The sequence below is a fragment of the Bos taurus genome, chromosome 8 (assembly GCF_002263795.3).
Source record: "Bos taurus isolate L1 Dominette 01449 registration number 42190680 breed Hereford chromosome 8, ARS-UCD2.0, whole genome shotgun sequence".
In the NCBI taxonomy this organism is placed as follows: domain Eukaryota; kingdom Metazoa; phylum Chordata; class Mammalia; order Artiodactyla; family Bovidae; genus Bos; species Bos taurus.
The window spans coordinates 107,566,569-107,582,336 of NC_037335.1; the positions used below are offsets into that span (position 1 = coordinate 107,566,569).

Consider the following 15,768-nt stretch of genomic DNA (forward strand, 5'->3'; position numbering starts at 1 on the left):
AGGTAGTCTTTGCTTTTGCTACCTGCTTCAGATGAGAAGCAGCTAGGGCTTCCTTGGTGGCTCAGAGGTTAAAACATCTGCCTGCAATGCGGGAGACCGGGGTTTGATCCCTGGGTCGGGAAGATCCATTGGAGAAGGAAATGGCAACCCACTCCAGTATTCTTGCCTGGAGAATCCCATGGACAGAGGAGCCTGGTGGGCTACAGTCCACAGGGTCGCAAATAGTCGGAGACGACTGAGCAACTTAACTTCAGATGAGAAAGGGAGTACTGGGGTATGTGATATGATAGTGTTCCAGGTCCAGTTAGGGGATTCACCAAAATATCACAGGACCAGGACTTCCTATCATCTCTAGCATCTATCTACTCATTAATAAATGAGAGTCAGGGGAGTAGAGAGCTTACTGCTATTATTTATCCTGGGAGGTAAAGATCAAGAGATGATCCAGTCCAGTTAGTGTGAAAGCAATTAGTTCTAATAAAACCAGGGAAATATTTAACAGGGGTGAGGGGGACAGCAACACAGGAGCAAGTGAGATTCTGGACAGAGGAGTTGTGCTAGCTGGTTGAAATGATTGTCTTAATGACTCTACCTGAAAATGGATGCTGTTTTATGAGAGGGATAGACAAGTCATGGTAGGAAGTACAATAAAGACTTCAGACATGCATATGCCCTGGCAGTTGGCAAAGTGAATTTTATAAAAAGAAAGAACTGTATTTAACTTCCACAGAATTCACTCTCATAGATTACGTTATCAGGTTAATAGCACTGAAGAAGAGAAATAGAAATAATTTTATAAAACACATGTGACGATTTCAGGGTGCTAAGGACATCTTAGGTTTTAAGACTTTTGTTACAGATGACAAATAAATGAAGACATGGGAGAGTTGTTAAACTAAAATATATCCACAGGGATGGGCCTGGAAGCTATTTCAAAGAAGAAAAGGAGGAAGACTGTGGCTGCATTTTTCAATAACAAAGGAGAATATAAGGGTAGCAAGTAAAGGCATACCTTGGTTTTTTGCACTTTGCTTCATTGCATTTTGCAAATAATAGCTTTTTTGTTTGTTTGTTTGTTTTTTCAAATTGAAGGTGAGTGGCAACCTTATAGAGCAAGTCTGTTGGCATCATTTTTCCAACAACATTTGCTCACTTCATGTCTCTCCATTCTGGTAATTCTCCCAATATTTCAAAATTTTTCATTATTGTTACATTTGTTATTGGAAAAGGGTAAGATTGAGGGCAGGAAGAGGAGGGGGTGACAGAGGACAAGATGGTTAGATGACAACATTAACTCAATGGACATGAGTTTGAGCAAACTTTGGGAGATAGTGAAGGACAGGGAAGCCTGGAGTGCCACAGTCCATAGGATCACAGAGTGGGACACGACTTAGCAACTGGAAAACAACAATGGTGACCTGCAGTCAGTGATTTGTGATGTCACCACTTTAATTGTTTTAGTATACCATGACACAGGTCTACATAATACTGAAAACTTGCATACAAATTTCTCAAGAGGCAGATCAGGTGGTCTGGTATTCCCATCTCTTTCAGAATTTTCCACAGTTTATTGTGACCCACACAGTCAAAGGCTTTGGCATAGTCAATAAAGCAGAAATAGATGTTTTTCTGGAACTCTCTTGCTTTTTCCATGATCCAGTGGATATTGGCAATTTGATCTCTGGTTCCTCTACCTTTTCTAAAACCAGCTTGAACATCAGGAAGTTCACGGTTCACATATTGCTGAAGCCTGGCTTGGAGAATTTTAAGCATTACTTTACTAGCATGTGAGATGGGTGCAATTGTGCGGTAGTTTGAGCATTCTTTGGCATTGCATTGCCTTTATTTGGGATTGGAATGAAAACTGACCTTTTCCAGTCCTGTGGCCACTGTTGAATCTTCCAAATTTGCTGGCATATTGAGTGCAGCACTTTCACAACATCATCTTTCAGGATTTGGAATAGCTCAACTGGAATTCCATCACCTCCACTAGCTTTGTTCGTAGTGATGCTCTCTAAGGCCCACTTGACTTCACATTCCAGGATGTCTGTCTCTAGGTCAGTGATCACACCATCGTGATTATCTGGGTCATGAAGATCTTTTTTGTACAGTTCTTCTGTGTATTCTTGCCATCTCTTCTTAATATCTTCTGCTTCTGTTAGGTCCATAATATTTCTGTTCTTTATCGAGCCCATCTTTGCATGAAATGTTCCTTTGGTATCTCTGACTTTCTTGAAGAGATTTCTAGTCTTTCCCAATCTGTCATTTTCCTTTATTTCTTTGCATTGATCGCTGAAGAAGGCTTTCTTATCTCTTCTTGCTATTCTTTGGAACTCTGCATTCAGATGTTTATATCTTTCCTTTTCTCCTTTGCTTTTCGCTTCTCTTCTTTTCACAGCTATTTGTAAGTCCTCCCCAGACAGCCATTTTGCTTTTTTGCATTTCTTTTCCATGGGGATGGTCTTGATCCCTGTCTCATGTACAATGTCATAAACCTCATTCCATAGCTCATCAGGCACTCTATCTATCAGATCTAGGCCCTTACATCTATTTCTCACTTCCACTGTATAATCATAAGGGATTTGATTTAGGTCATACCTGAATGGTCTAGTGGTTTTCCCTACTTTCTTCAATTTCAGTCTGAATTTGGCAATAAGGAATTCATGGTCTGAGCCACTGTCAGCTCCTGGTCTTGTTTTTGCTGACTGTATAGAGCTTCTCCATCTTTGGCTGAAAAGAATATAATCAATCTGATTTCGGTGTTGACCATCTGGTGATGTCCATGTATAGAGTCTTCTCTTGTGTTGTTGGAAGAGAGTGTTTGTTATGACCAGTGCATTTTCTTGGCAAAACTCTGTCAGTCTTTGCCCTGCTTCATTCCGTATTCCAAGGCCAAATTTGCCTGTTACTCCAGGTGTTTCTTGACTTCCTACTTTTGCATTCCAGTCCCCTATAATGAAAAGGACACCTTTTTGGGGTGTTAGTTCTAAAAGGTCTTGTAGGTCTTCATAGAACCATTCAACTTCAGCTTCTTCAGCATTACTGGTTGGGGCATAGACTTGGATTACTGTGATATTGAGTGGTTTGCCTTGGAAATGAACAGAGATCATTCTGTCGTTTTTGAGATTGTATCCAAGTACTGCATTTCGGACTCTTTTGTTGACCATGATGGCTACTCCATTTCTTCTGAGGGATTCCTGCCCACAGTAGTAGATATAATGGTCATCTGAGTTAAATTCACCCATTTCAGTCCATTTCAGTTCACTGATTCCTAGAATGTTGACATTCACTCTTGCCATCTCTTGTTTGACCACTTCCAATTTGCCTTGATTCATGGACCTGACATTCCAGGTTCCTATGCAATATTGCTCTTTACAGCATTGGACCTTGCTTCTATCACCAGTCACATCCACAGCTGGGTATTCTTTTTGCTTTGGCTCCATCCCTTCATTCTTTCTGGAGTTATTTCTCCACTGATCTCCAGTAGCATATTGGGCCCCTACTGACCTGGGGAGTTTCTCTTTCAGTGTCCTATCATTTTGCCTTTTTATACTGTTCATGGGGTTCTCAAGTCAAGAATACTGAAGTGGTTTGCCATTCCCTTCTCCAGTGGACAACATTCTGTCAGATCTCCCCACCATGACCCACCCATCTTGGGTTGCCCCACGGGCATGGCTTAGTTTCATTGAGTTAGACAAAGCTGTTGTCCTAGTGTGATTAGATTGACTTGTTTTCTGTGAGTATGGCTTCAGTGTGTCTGCCCTCTGATGCCCTCTTGCAACACCTACTGTCTTACTTGGGTTTCTCTTACCTTGGCTGTGGGGTATCTCTTCATCTGCTCCAGCAAAGTGCAGCCAATGCTCCTTACCTTGGACGAGGGATATCTCCTCTCCACCGCCCTTCCTGACCTTCAATATGGGATAGCTGGGCGGCATGGGGTTGGTCCTCCCAGCCACCGCCCCTGAGCCACCATGAAGCCCAAGAATACTGGAGTGGGTAGCCTATCCCTTCTCCAGGGGATCTTCCCAATCCAGGAATCAAACCAGAGTGTCCTGCATTGCATGTGGATTCTTTACCAGCTGAGCTACCGGGGAAGCCCAGCTACCAGAGTCAGAGAAGGCCCTATATTTCTTTTAAGAGAAGTGAGGAAGCTGCAGAACAAAAGTTTCATGCTCACAGAGGTTGGCTTATGAAGCTTAAGTAAAGAAGTCATCTCCATAACATAAAAATGCAAAGAGGAGCAGCAAGTGCTAATGCAGAAGCTGCAAGTTATCCAGAAGACCTAGCTAAGATAATGAGGAAAGACAGCTGCACTAAAGAACAGATTTTAAGTGTAGATAAAAGAACCTTATACTGGAAGAAGGTGCCAGTTAGGACTTGTCATAGCTAGAGAGGAGATGTCAATGCCTGGTTTCAAAGCTTCAAAGGACAGGCTGACTCTCTTGTTAGGGGTTAACAGAGTTGGTAACTTGAAATTGAAAGCAGTGCTCATTTACTATTCTGAAAATTCTAAGATCCTTACGAACTATGCTAAGCCTACTCTGCCTGTGCTTTATAAATGGAGCATCAAAGTCTGGATGAGAGCATATCTGTTTACAACATGGTTTATTGAGTATTTTAAGCTTACTGTTGAGAGTTATGCTTAAAAGAAAAGCATTCTTTTCAAAATATTGGTGTTCATTGGAAATGTACCTGGTCACTCAAGAGCTCTAATGAAGATGTATAGTGGGATTACTGTTATTTTCATACCTGCTAGCACAACATCCATTCTATAGCAGCGGGATCAAGGAGTAATCTTGACATTCAAGTTTATTATTTAAGACATACATTCCGTAAGGCTATAGTTGTCATAGATAGTGATTTCTCTGATGAATCTGGGTAAAGTTAACTGAAAAACTTCTGGAAAGGATTCACCATTCTGGATGCTATTAAGAACATTCATGATTCATAGGAGGAGGTCAAAATAACAGCATTAACAGGAGTTTGGAAGGAGTTGATTCCAACCTTCATGGATGACTTTGAGGGGTTCAGGACTCCAGGATGGAAGTCACCACAGATGTGGTGGAAATACCAAGAGAATAAGAATTAAAAACAAATTGTGTGTTACATGGCAGCCTGGATGGGAAGGGAATTGGTGGAGAATGGACACATGTAGGTGTATGGCTGAGTCCCTTCACTGTTCACCTGAAACTATCACAATTGTTAATCAGCTATTCTCCAATACAAAATAAGAAGTTTTGTTTTCTTTTTTCTTACAAAATAAAAAAGAAGCAGCCTGAAAATGTGACTGAATTGCTGCAGTTCAGTTCAGTCCAGTCACTCAGTCATGGCCAACTCTTTGCGACCCCATGAATCGCAGCACGCCAGGCCTCCCTGTCCATCGCCAACTCCCGGAGTTCACTCAGACTCACATTCATCGAGTCAGTGATGCCATCCAGCCATCTCATCCTCTGTCGTCCCCTTCTCCTCCTGCCCCCAGTCCCTCCCAGCATCAGTCTTTCCAATGATTCAACTCTTCGCATGAGGTGGCCAAAGTACTGGAGTTTCAGCTTTAGCATCATTCCTTCCAAAGAAATCCCACAGCTGATCTCCTTCAGAATGGACTGGTTGGATCTCCTTGCAGTCCAAGGGACTCTCAAGAGTCTTCTCCAACACCACAGTTCAAAGCATCAATTCTTTGGCGCTCAGCTTTCTCCACACTCCAAGTCTCACATCCATACATGACCACTGGAAAAACCATAGCCTTCACTAGACAGACCTTTGTTGGCAAAGTAATGTCTCTGCTTTTGAATATGCTATCTAGGTTGGTCATAACCTCACAATAAAACTTTTGGAAATGGAGGAGTTGCTTCTCATGGATGAGGAAAGAAAGAGGTTCTTTGAGATGGAATCTGCTCCCAGTCAAGATGCTGTGAGGATTGTTGAAATGATGGTGAAGTATTTGGAATATTACATAAACGTGGTTGATAAAGCAGTGACAGAGTTCCAGACAACTGACTTTAATTTTGAAAGAAGGTCTACTGTGGGTATAAAGCTCTCCAATAGCAAATAATGCTACAGATAAGTTGTTTGTGAAAGGAAAAGTCAATCAATGCAGAAGACTTCATTGTGGTCTTATTTTAAGAAATTGCCACAACCACCTCAACCTTCAACAACCAGCACCCTAATCATTCAGCAGCCATCAACAAGAACTTCCACCAGCAAAACGATTATGCTTTGCTGAAGGCTGAGATGATGGCTAGCATTTTTTAGTAATAAAGTACTTTTAAATTATGTACTTTAAAAAAAGATATATATTAATACTATTGCACCCTTAGTAGACTACAGTATAGTGTAAAAATCCCTTTTATATGCACTGGGAAACCAAAACATTTATGTGGCTCATTTTATTGAAATATTTACTTTAATAGGTGGTCTGGAACCAAATTCCCAGTATCTCTGAGGAAGGCCTGTGGTCACATTCAAATGTTGCAGGACTTCATTTGAGAAAAAGAGAAAGATTTGTCTGGAAGATGCTTCAGCTTGTATTATATGTTGAGCAATATGCTCTAGGCTTTAATTGAGTTATCCCTTTCCAGCCTAAGAATATCTGTTAGGATAAATGTTATTTTTTCCTTGTTTGTAGATGAAAATGAAAGATTCAGAGATGTAAGTAAATAGTGTGTGAGACCATAGGTCAGTTTTTCCTTTTATATGCTAGAAGGTCTATAAGATCCTTTATAAACATTAATAAAATTTCATCTTTCTTTAGAAAAATATAGCTTCTAAACTATAACTATTAAGTCACAATAAAATCAGTGTGCTATATTCACAGAAAGATATATTTTCTAGTTGCAGTAAATAGAATATACAATGTTTGAAAGTTTCCTAAAGATATTTCTACTTAAAAGCTATATCAACTTTACTTTTAAATGTCTTAAGCAGTTTACTATTTCTTAAAATTTCATAGCCTTAAAAATTTTCACACATCATCATACGTACATATAAACTTTTTTACCAGAGAGTTTTTGGTTTCTATCAAATATGTATGTCTTGAATGACATGAAAGATACTTGTGCATACTCAGAAAATACCAGAAACCTAAGCACACTAAAGCTTACATTCTCTCTCTCTCTCTTTGCCTCTATCCCTGCCCAGTTCTCTCTCCTTAGATTCTAGTATGGAAATAGGCACTTGGAAGATGGTCATTAAATTCAGATAAAATATTGCTGCTTTATTAAAGTGCATACAGCCCTGAGCATCTCTTAAAGAAATACACCTATGACCCTTATTATAACAAATGTTATCAGTTTCAAAAATGTGTGAGTTATCTTACAAATGCTTAAACATTTTGACTCCAGAACTCCATCCCTGGAAATCTATCCTAGAGAAATAATACCAAATACAAACAAAGTATTAAGGAACCAGTTATATAAACAATAAAATATTAATTTATTTGTGACACATTCTTTTGAAATATTCAGTTCAGTCGTTCAGTAGTGTCTGACTCTTTGCAACCCCATGAATTGCAGCACGCCAGGTCTCCCTGTCCATCACCAACTCCTGGAGTCTACCCAAACACATGTCCATTGAGTCGGTGATGCCATCCAGCCATCTCATCCTCTGTCATCCCCTTCTCCTCCTGCCCCTAATCCCTCCCAGCATTAGGGTCTTTTCCAATGAGTCAACCCTTCGCATGAGGTTGCCAAAGTATTGGAGTTTCAGCTTGAACATCAGTCCTTCCGATGAACACCCAGAACTGATATCCTTTAGGATGGACTGGTTGGATCTTCTTGCAGTCCAAGGGACTCTCAAGAGTCTTCTCCAACACCACAGTTCAAAAGCATTAATTCTTTGGTGCTCAGCTTTCTTCACCATCCAACTCTCACACCATACATGACCACTGGAAAAACCATAGCCTTGACTAGATGGAACTTTGTTGGCAAAGTAATGTCTCTGCTTTTCAATATGCTAGGTTGGTCATAACTTTTCTTCCAAGGAGTAAGCATCTTTTAATTTCATGGCTGCAATCACCATATGCAGTGATTTTGGAGCCCCCCAAAATAAAGTCTGACACTGTTTCTACTGTTTCCCCATCTATTTGCCATGAAGTGATGTGACCGAATGCCATGATCTTAGTTTTCTGAATGTTGAGCTTTAAGCCAACTTTTTCACTCTCCTCCTTCACTTTCATCAAGAGGCTTTTCAGTTCCTCTTCACTTTCTGCCATAAGGGTGGTGTCATCTGCATGTCTGAGGTTATTGATATTTCTCCCGGCAGTCTTGATTCCAGCTTGTGCTTCTTCCAGCTCAGTGTTTCTCATGATGTACTCTGCATATAAGTTAAATAAGCAGGGTGAAAATATACAGCCTTGACATACTCCTTTTCCTATTTGGAACCAGTCTGTTGTTCCATGTCCAGTTCTAACTGTTGCTTCCTGACCTGCATATAGGTTTCTCAAGAGGCAGGTCAGGTGGTCTGGTATTCCCATCTCTTTCAGAATTTTCCACAGTTTACTGTGATCCACATATTCAAAGACTTTGGCATACTCAGTAAAGAAAAATAGATGTTTTTCTGGAACTCTTTTGCTTTTTTGTGATCCAGAGAATGTTAGCAATTTGGTCTTTGGTTCCTCTGCCTTTTCTAAAACCACCTTGAATCTCTGGAAGTTCACAGTTTACGTATTGCTGAAGCCTTTACTAGCTTTTGAGATGTCACTTTACTAGTGTTTGAGATGAGTCCAATTGTGCAGTAGTTTGAGCATTTTTTTGGCATTGCCTTTCTTTGGGATTGGAATGAAAACTCACCTTTTCCAGTCCTGTGGCCACTACTGAGTTTTCCAAATTTGCTGGCATCTTGAGTACAGCACTTTCACAGCATCATCTTTCAGGATTTGGAATAGCTCAACTGGAATTCCATCACCTCCACTAGCTTTGTTCGTAGTGATGCTCTCTAAGGCCCACTTGACTTCATATTCCAGGATGTCTGGCTCTAGGTGAGTGATCACACCATCGTGATTATCTTGGTCATGAAGATCCTTTTTGTATAGTTCTTCTGTGTATTCTTGCCACCTCTTCTTAATATCTTCTGCTTCTGTTAGGTCCTTCACATTTCTGTCCTTTATTGTGCCCATCTTTGCATGAAATGTCCCCTTGGTATCTCTAATTTTCTTGAAGAGATCTCTTGTCTTTCCCATTCTGTTATTTTCCTCTATTTCTTTCCATTGATCACTGAGGAAGGCTTTCTTATCTCTTCTTGCTATTCTTTGGAACTCTGCATTCAGATGCTTATATCTTTCCTTTTCTCCTTTGCTTTTTGCTTCTCTTTTTTTCACAGCTATTTGTAAGGCCTCCCCAGACAGCCATTTTGCTTTTTTGCATTTCTTTTCCATGGGGATGGTCTTAATCCCTGTCTCCTGTACAATGTCATGAACCTCATTCCATAGCTCATCAGGCACTCTGTCTATCAGATCCCTTACATCTATTTCTCACTTCCACTGTATAATCATAAGGGATTTGACTTAGGTCATATGTAACCATTAAAATATTTATAATGGCTTTACAATGAAATGGAAAATGTGTGTGTATGTAAGATGTATGCAAAGCCAATAAATTAGGTAAATTAATATATATATCAAGACATAAGTTACTTAAAACACATCCAGAAGACTTAGATGGAAATTATCAACATAGCACCAATAGCCTAGATTTTAAGCCATGCAACAGTGAAGGGTATTTTTCTCTTCATAATTGTGTATGTTTTCAGATATTTGCCTATGGTCTTTATATTGTATAAATTCCCAGTTAAAATTTGAATTGGTTAAGAAATTTTTAAATATTTAAGGCACGAAAAGTGTGAAATGTAATGAGAACAAAGGGTCTACCACAAAACTCAAGTCTCTTTTCATCTGTCCTTGATGATTTCCTTCCGTTCTCTAGAAGGAGGCAATCAAGTCATGGTTACCTGTCTTGAGTGTGTCAGTCCTGATAAAGTCTAGGGAAATGCATAATTTATTCAACTACTTTTCTATTGAAATAAAGCCTGATTACCTCTGATCCACTGGTGTTACAAACACCACTACAGTGAATATCTTCAAATTCAGTATTTTAAAAGCATATGTCTAATGATTATTTTGTATTATTAGTTCCTGGTTTTGTTCTTTAATCAGTGGTTTAAATTCTCTCTCTCTCTCTTTTTTTTTTTTTGGTAAATCATCTTTATCTTCTTTTTTAAAAACTGTATCTATTAATTTTGACTTGGGTCGTGCTGAGCCTTCATTGCTGCTCAGGATTTTCTCTGGTTGTGATGCACGGGCTTCTCCTTGCAGTTCTTGTTGTGGAGCACAGTCTCTAGAGCACAGACTCAGTGCTCGTACATGGGCTTAGTGCTCCATGGCATATGGAATCTTCCCGATCAAGGACTGAACCTATGTCTCCTGCATTGGCAGGCACATTTTTTTTTTTACCACTGAGCTACCAAGTAATCCCTATCTTCTGATTGTTTTAAAAGTGAAGTTAGACTCTCACACTGTCTTCTTTATAGACCACTGTCCTTTTGCAAGCTTCCATGGTGGCTCAGTGGTAAAATAATCTGCCTGCCAATGCAGGTGACCCAGGTTTGATCTCTGGGTAGAGAAGATCCCCTGGAGAAGGAAGTGGCAACCCACTCCAGTTACCTTGCTTAGGAAACCCCATGGACAGAGGTCTTTTGCAACCTCCAGCCACCTCAAAAGTGACTCATGAGAGAGTCAATTGCTAGGCAGGTTAATAAGAAATCCAGGGGTCCCCAAGGAGAGAGGGGTCTGGAATTCTCAAGGAGGAAGAAAGGACAGACTTTTTTCCCCTCTACATTCTTTAGGATTATATAACAATAATGTATCCTGCTTGAGGACAGTCTCTGGAAAAAACCTTCTGGCTAATCCTGTTATCTTAAAATGTAAATTATGGGAGTGGGTTTAGTAAGGTCTTTACAACCTCCAGACATTCTTTTGATTCACTGTAATAAGTAATTAAAAAGTATATAACTCTATTACTAACACTAGCGAGGGGACACTCTTTCTGCCCCCTTCTGATGTCCATGTCAGAAGCTTTCTCTATCTCTTTTATACCTTAATAAAACTCCATTACACAAAAGCTCTGAGCAATCAAGCCTCATTTCTGGCCCCAGATTGAATTCTCCTCTGGAGGCCAAGAATCGCAGCATCTTTCGTGGTTCAGCAACAACCTTTCACTTACTTTGAGTCAGAGAAGTAGAAACATCATTATGACACCCCTTATATGCGAATCTAAAAAGACACGATACAAATGAAATTATTTACAAAACAGAAACAGACTGATAGACGTAGAGCCCAAACTTCTCATTGCTTGAGGAAGGGGTAGTTAGGGAGTTTGGGATCGATATGCACACACTGCTGTATTTAAAGTAGATAGCCAACAAGGACTTACTGTATAGCACGGGGAGTTCTGCTCATGTGGCAGCCTGGAAGATAGAGGAGTTTGGGGGAGAATGGATGCATGTGAATATATGGCTGAGTCCTGTCACTGTTCATCTGAAACTATTGCAGCATTGTTAATCAGCTGTAAGTGGAATCTGCTCATTCATGTCCGACTCTTTGCAAGCCCATGGACTGTATCCTGCCAGGCTCCTCTGTCCATGGAATTCTCCAGGCAATAATACTAGAGTGGCTTGCCATTTCCTTCTCCAGGGAATCTTCCCAACCCAGGGATTGAACCCAGGTCTCCTGCATTGCAGGTGGATTCTTTATCATCTGAACTACCATGGGAACCCATTAATCTGCTATACTCCAATACAAATAAAACATTTAATTAAAAAATAAAATGACTTAGTTTGTATTGCTCTAAGTGGCACACCTAGATCCACAGAACTGAAGAAACAGGGAAGCATGTTTCAGGTCATTGCCAAGTACTGCCTAAAACAGCAATAATGACAGAGGCAGCAAACTCTATTTCCGTAACTATTTACCATTTTTCGTGATCTCTGTCTTGAGCTTCATTATGAGACAGTGAGTTCTTCAGCACTGGAAATATTCCAAGATGCCTGGAATGACCTATCAGATACTCTGAGGGAAAAATTGTAAGTGTTTGAATGGCATGACCTAGAATTTCTTTAAGAGGGGCTTCCCTGGTGGCTCAGAAGGTAAAGAAGCCACTGCTAATGCAGGAGATGCCAGTTCAATCCCTGGGTTGGGCAGATTCCCCTGGAGAAGGAAATGACAACTCGCTCCGGTATTCTTGCCTGGGAAATCTCATGGACAGGGGAGGCTGGCGGGCTACAACTTATGTGGTCGCAAAGAGTCAGACACAAGTGAGATACTACGCATTAAGTCCAACATCCATTTTTGCCTATGTTAGAAATTTTGGATTAAGATTTTAGTTAACATTCTAATGAACTTATAGACCAGGGTTGGAAAAGTCACTTAGCTGTTAGTTTTCTATGCTGTGAAAAAAGTGAATAGAATAGTCTCATCAGAAGAGTACTATACAGAGTAATTAGCTGATGGCTGCATAGTGATAAGGATTGTACAGTCCCAGGTCTACCTAATAATAAAGGCTGTAGAAAGGGCCAGGTGGGCTTTTCCCACTTAACCAACGCTTTGTAATGGTAAAATCGGGGGCAAAGGTTGAAATGGCCAAAAAGAATTTTTAAAAATTAGGAAGAGGGCACTGTATGCAAATGCACATACTAAAAAACACACATGACAACAACTTAATTAACCTGTAGAGACCTCTGCCACCCGATGGTCTCAAAGCAGATAGATTAGATAGGATATTTAAAAGGGATTATGGCTTGTAATGAGAAAAGGATCTGCAGTTAACTAGCATATCCTGGTTTGGGCTTTTTAAATGACCTTCTAATTTTGTACTTAAAAGATAAGCTTTATTTTTTAGAAGAGTTTTAGAATTACAGAAAAATTACAAAGTGAGTTCCCAGAATACTCACATGCCCGACAGACAGTTTCTCCTATTAACCTTTTTCATTAGTATGGTATACTTGTAATAATTGATGAATGTATTTATATATTATTATCATTGTCATTTACTTCTATACATTTTTTAATTTGCACTTTGATTTCTTCAGTGATCTTTGTGTATTTAGTAGCATATGTTTAACCTCCGTGTGTTTATATTTTATCATGGCTTTTTCCTCCTGTAATTGATTTCTAATCTTACAGTGTTGTGGTCAGAAAAGACGCTTCATGCAATTTCAATTTTCTGAAATTTACTGAGGCTTGATTTGTGACCCAAGATGTGGTCCATCCTGGAGAATATTCCATGTGCACTTGAGGAGAAAGTGTATTCTCCTGCTTTCAGATGAAATAACCTATAAATATCAGTTGAGTCTATCTGGTCTAATGTGTCACTTAAAGTGTGTGCTTTCTTGTTAATTTTCTGACTGGATGACCTGTCCATTGTTGTAAGTGGGATGTTGAAAGTCCTCCACTATTACTATATTACTGTCTAGTTTTTTGTGTCTGTTAGTATTTGCCTTATGCATTGAGGTGCTGATATGTTGGGTACATAGATATTTATATTTATTATGTCTTCTTCTTGAATTGATCCCTTGATCATTATGTGGTGTCCGTCATTGTCTCTTGTAACAGTCTTTATTTTAAAGTATATTTTGTCTGTTGTGAGTATTGCTACTTCAGCTTTCTTTTGATTTCCGTTTGCAAGGAATATCTGTTTTCCACCCCGTTACTTTCACTCTGTATTATCAATTACCATCCATACTTTATTCAGATTTTCTTAGTTTTTACTAAACTTCAGTTTTTCTGTTCCAGAATCCTATCCAGGGTACTACAGTACATTTAGTCAGCTTACCTCTTTAGGTTCCTCTTGGCTATGACAGTTTTTCTTCTTTACCATAACGGCTATAAATTGAATTGCTTTTGTCCCTCTCAAAATGTGTATGTTGAAGCCCTAGCTCCCGGTGTGCAGGTATTTGGAGATGGGGCCTTTGGGAGGTATTAGGTTTAGATGCGGAGAAGGCAATGGCACCCCACTCCAGTGCTCTTGCCTGGAGAATCCCACGGACAGAGGAGCCTGGTAGGCTGCAGTCCCTGGGGTCGCTAAGAGTCGGACACGACTGAGCGACTTCACTTTCACGTCTCACTTTCATGCATTGGAGAAGGAAATGGCAACCCACTCCAGTGTTCTTGCCTGGAGAATCCCAGGGACGGGGGAGCCTGGTGGGCTGCCGTCTATGGAGTTGCACAGAGTTGGATACAACTGAAGCGACTTAGCAGCAGCAGCAGCAGCAGGTTTAGATGGGGTCAAGAATGTGGGGCTCTCATAGTAGAATCAGTATTCTCAAAAGAAGTGATGCCAGAGAGTTTGTACTCTGTCTTTCTCGCCACCCCCCACCCTGCCTTCATGAGGATACAGTGAGAAGACAGCTGCCTGCAAGCCAAAAGGAAAATCTCCCCAGAACTCTACCATGTTGGTACCCTGATCTCAGAATTACAGCCTATAGAACAGTGAGAAAACAATTATCTGTTGGTTAAGCCACTCATGTTTTTGTTATGGCAATCAAAGCTGGGACAGTGACCTTGGCAGTCTTGAGGAGGTCCCATCAGGGATTTTGTAGGATGCCTCTAAGTTTGGATTTCTTTAATGTTCTTCTCATGATTAGATGGGGTTGTATGTTTGGAGAACAAGACCACAGAGGTCAAGTGACATTTTAATTATAACTTATTAAAGGGACACGCTATCAACATGAATTACTATTGTTGATGTTGATTTTGATCAACCAGCTGAGGTTGTTTGCCACGTCTCTCCCCTGGCATGTCCCAGTTGTTCCTTTTCCAAGGAAGTTGCTATGTGCAGCCCACACTTGATGCTGGAGAAGCTGTGATGATGGAGCATCTACATAAACTATTTAACATTCTTCTGCATGGAAGCCTTGCTTTATTTATTTTTTTCTCCCATTAATCCATTTATTCAATCTTTATTTGTATCACTATTGACCAATGAATGTTTATTTTTCACTTTGAGTTATGATCCAATATGACTTTGTTTATTTTGTTGCTAAATATTTTCCAGCTTTAAACAGTGAGAGTCCTTGCAGTTGGCTCTTGTGTCCCTTTGAAATAGTCACCCCTCTGTATCTTGTATCCAACCAACTGCTGATCGAAAATATATGAAAAATTTAAAAAAACCTCAAGAAATTTCCCAAAACTAAAACTTCATTTAAAGTATACCAAATAATGTATATCAGTTCAGTTCAGTTCAGTCACTCAGTCATGTCCAACTCTTGGTGACCCCATGAATTGCAGTACGCCAGGCCTCCCTGTCCATCACCAACTCCCAGAGTTCACTCAGACTCACGTCCATCGAGTCAGTGATGCCATCCAGCCATCTCATCCTCTGTCGTCCCCTTCTCCTCCTGCCCCCAGTCCATCCCAGCATCAGAGTCTTTTTCAATGAGTCAACTCTTCGCATGAGGTGGCCAAAGTACTGGAGTTTCAGCTTCAGCATCATTCCCTCCAAAGAAATCCCAGGGCTGATCTCCTTCAGAATGGACTGGTTGGATCTCCTTGCAGTCCAAGGGACTCTCAAGAGTCTTCTCCAACACCACAGTTCAAAAACATCAATTCTTCGGCGCATAGGTAGATGTAAATGTTCTGCTGTTTTATATAAAGAATTTGAGCATCTATGGATTTTGGTCCTCGCAGGAGTTCCTGGAAAAAATCTGTGGATACTGAGGTATGGCTGTACTCTCATCAGAGTTTTTTGTTTTTGGAGTGTTTTTTCACTTGAGCACTTTTTC

At 40.2% G+C, this 15,768-nt stretch overlaps 1 pseudogene; it reads left to right on the forward strand.

Moving 5' to 3' along the window:
• Window positions 1-6,230, forward strand: part of LOC107132742 (tigger transposable element-derived protein 1-like) — a 28,810-nt pseudogene extending 22,580 nt beyond the window's left edge.
• The last annotated feature ends 9,538 nt before the right edge of the window (window positions 6,231-15,768 follow it).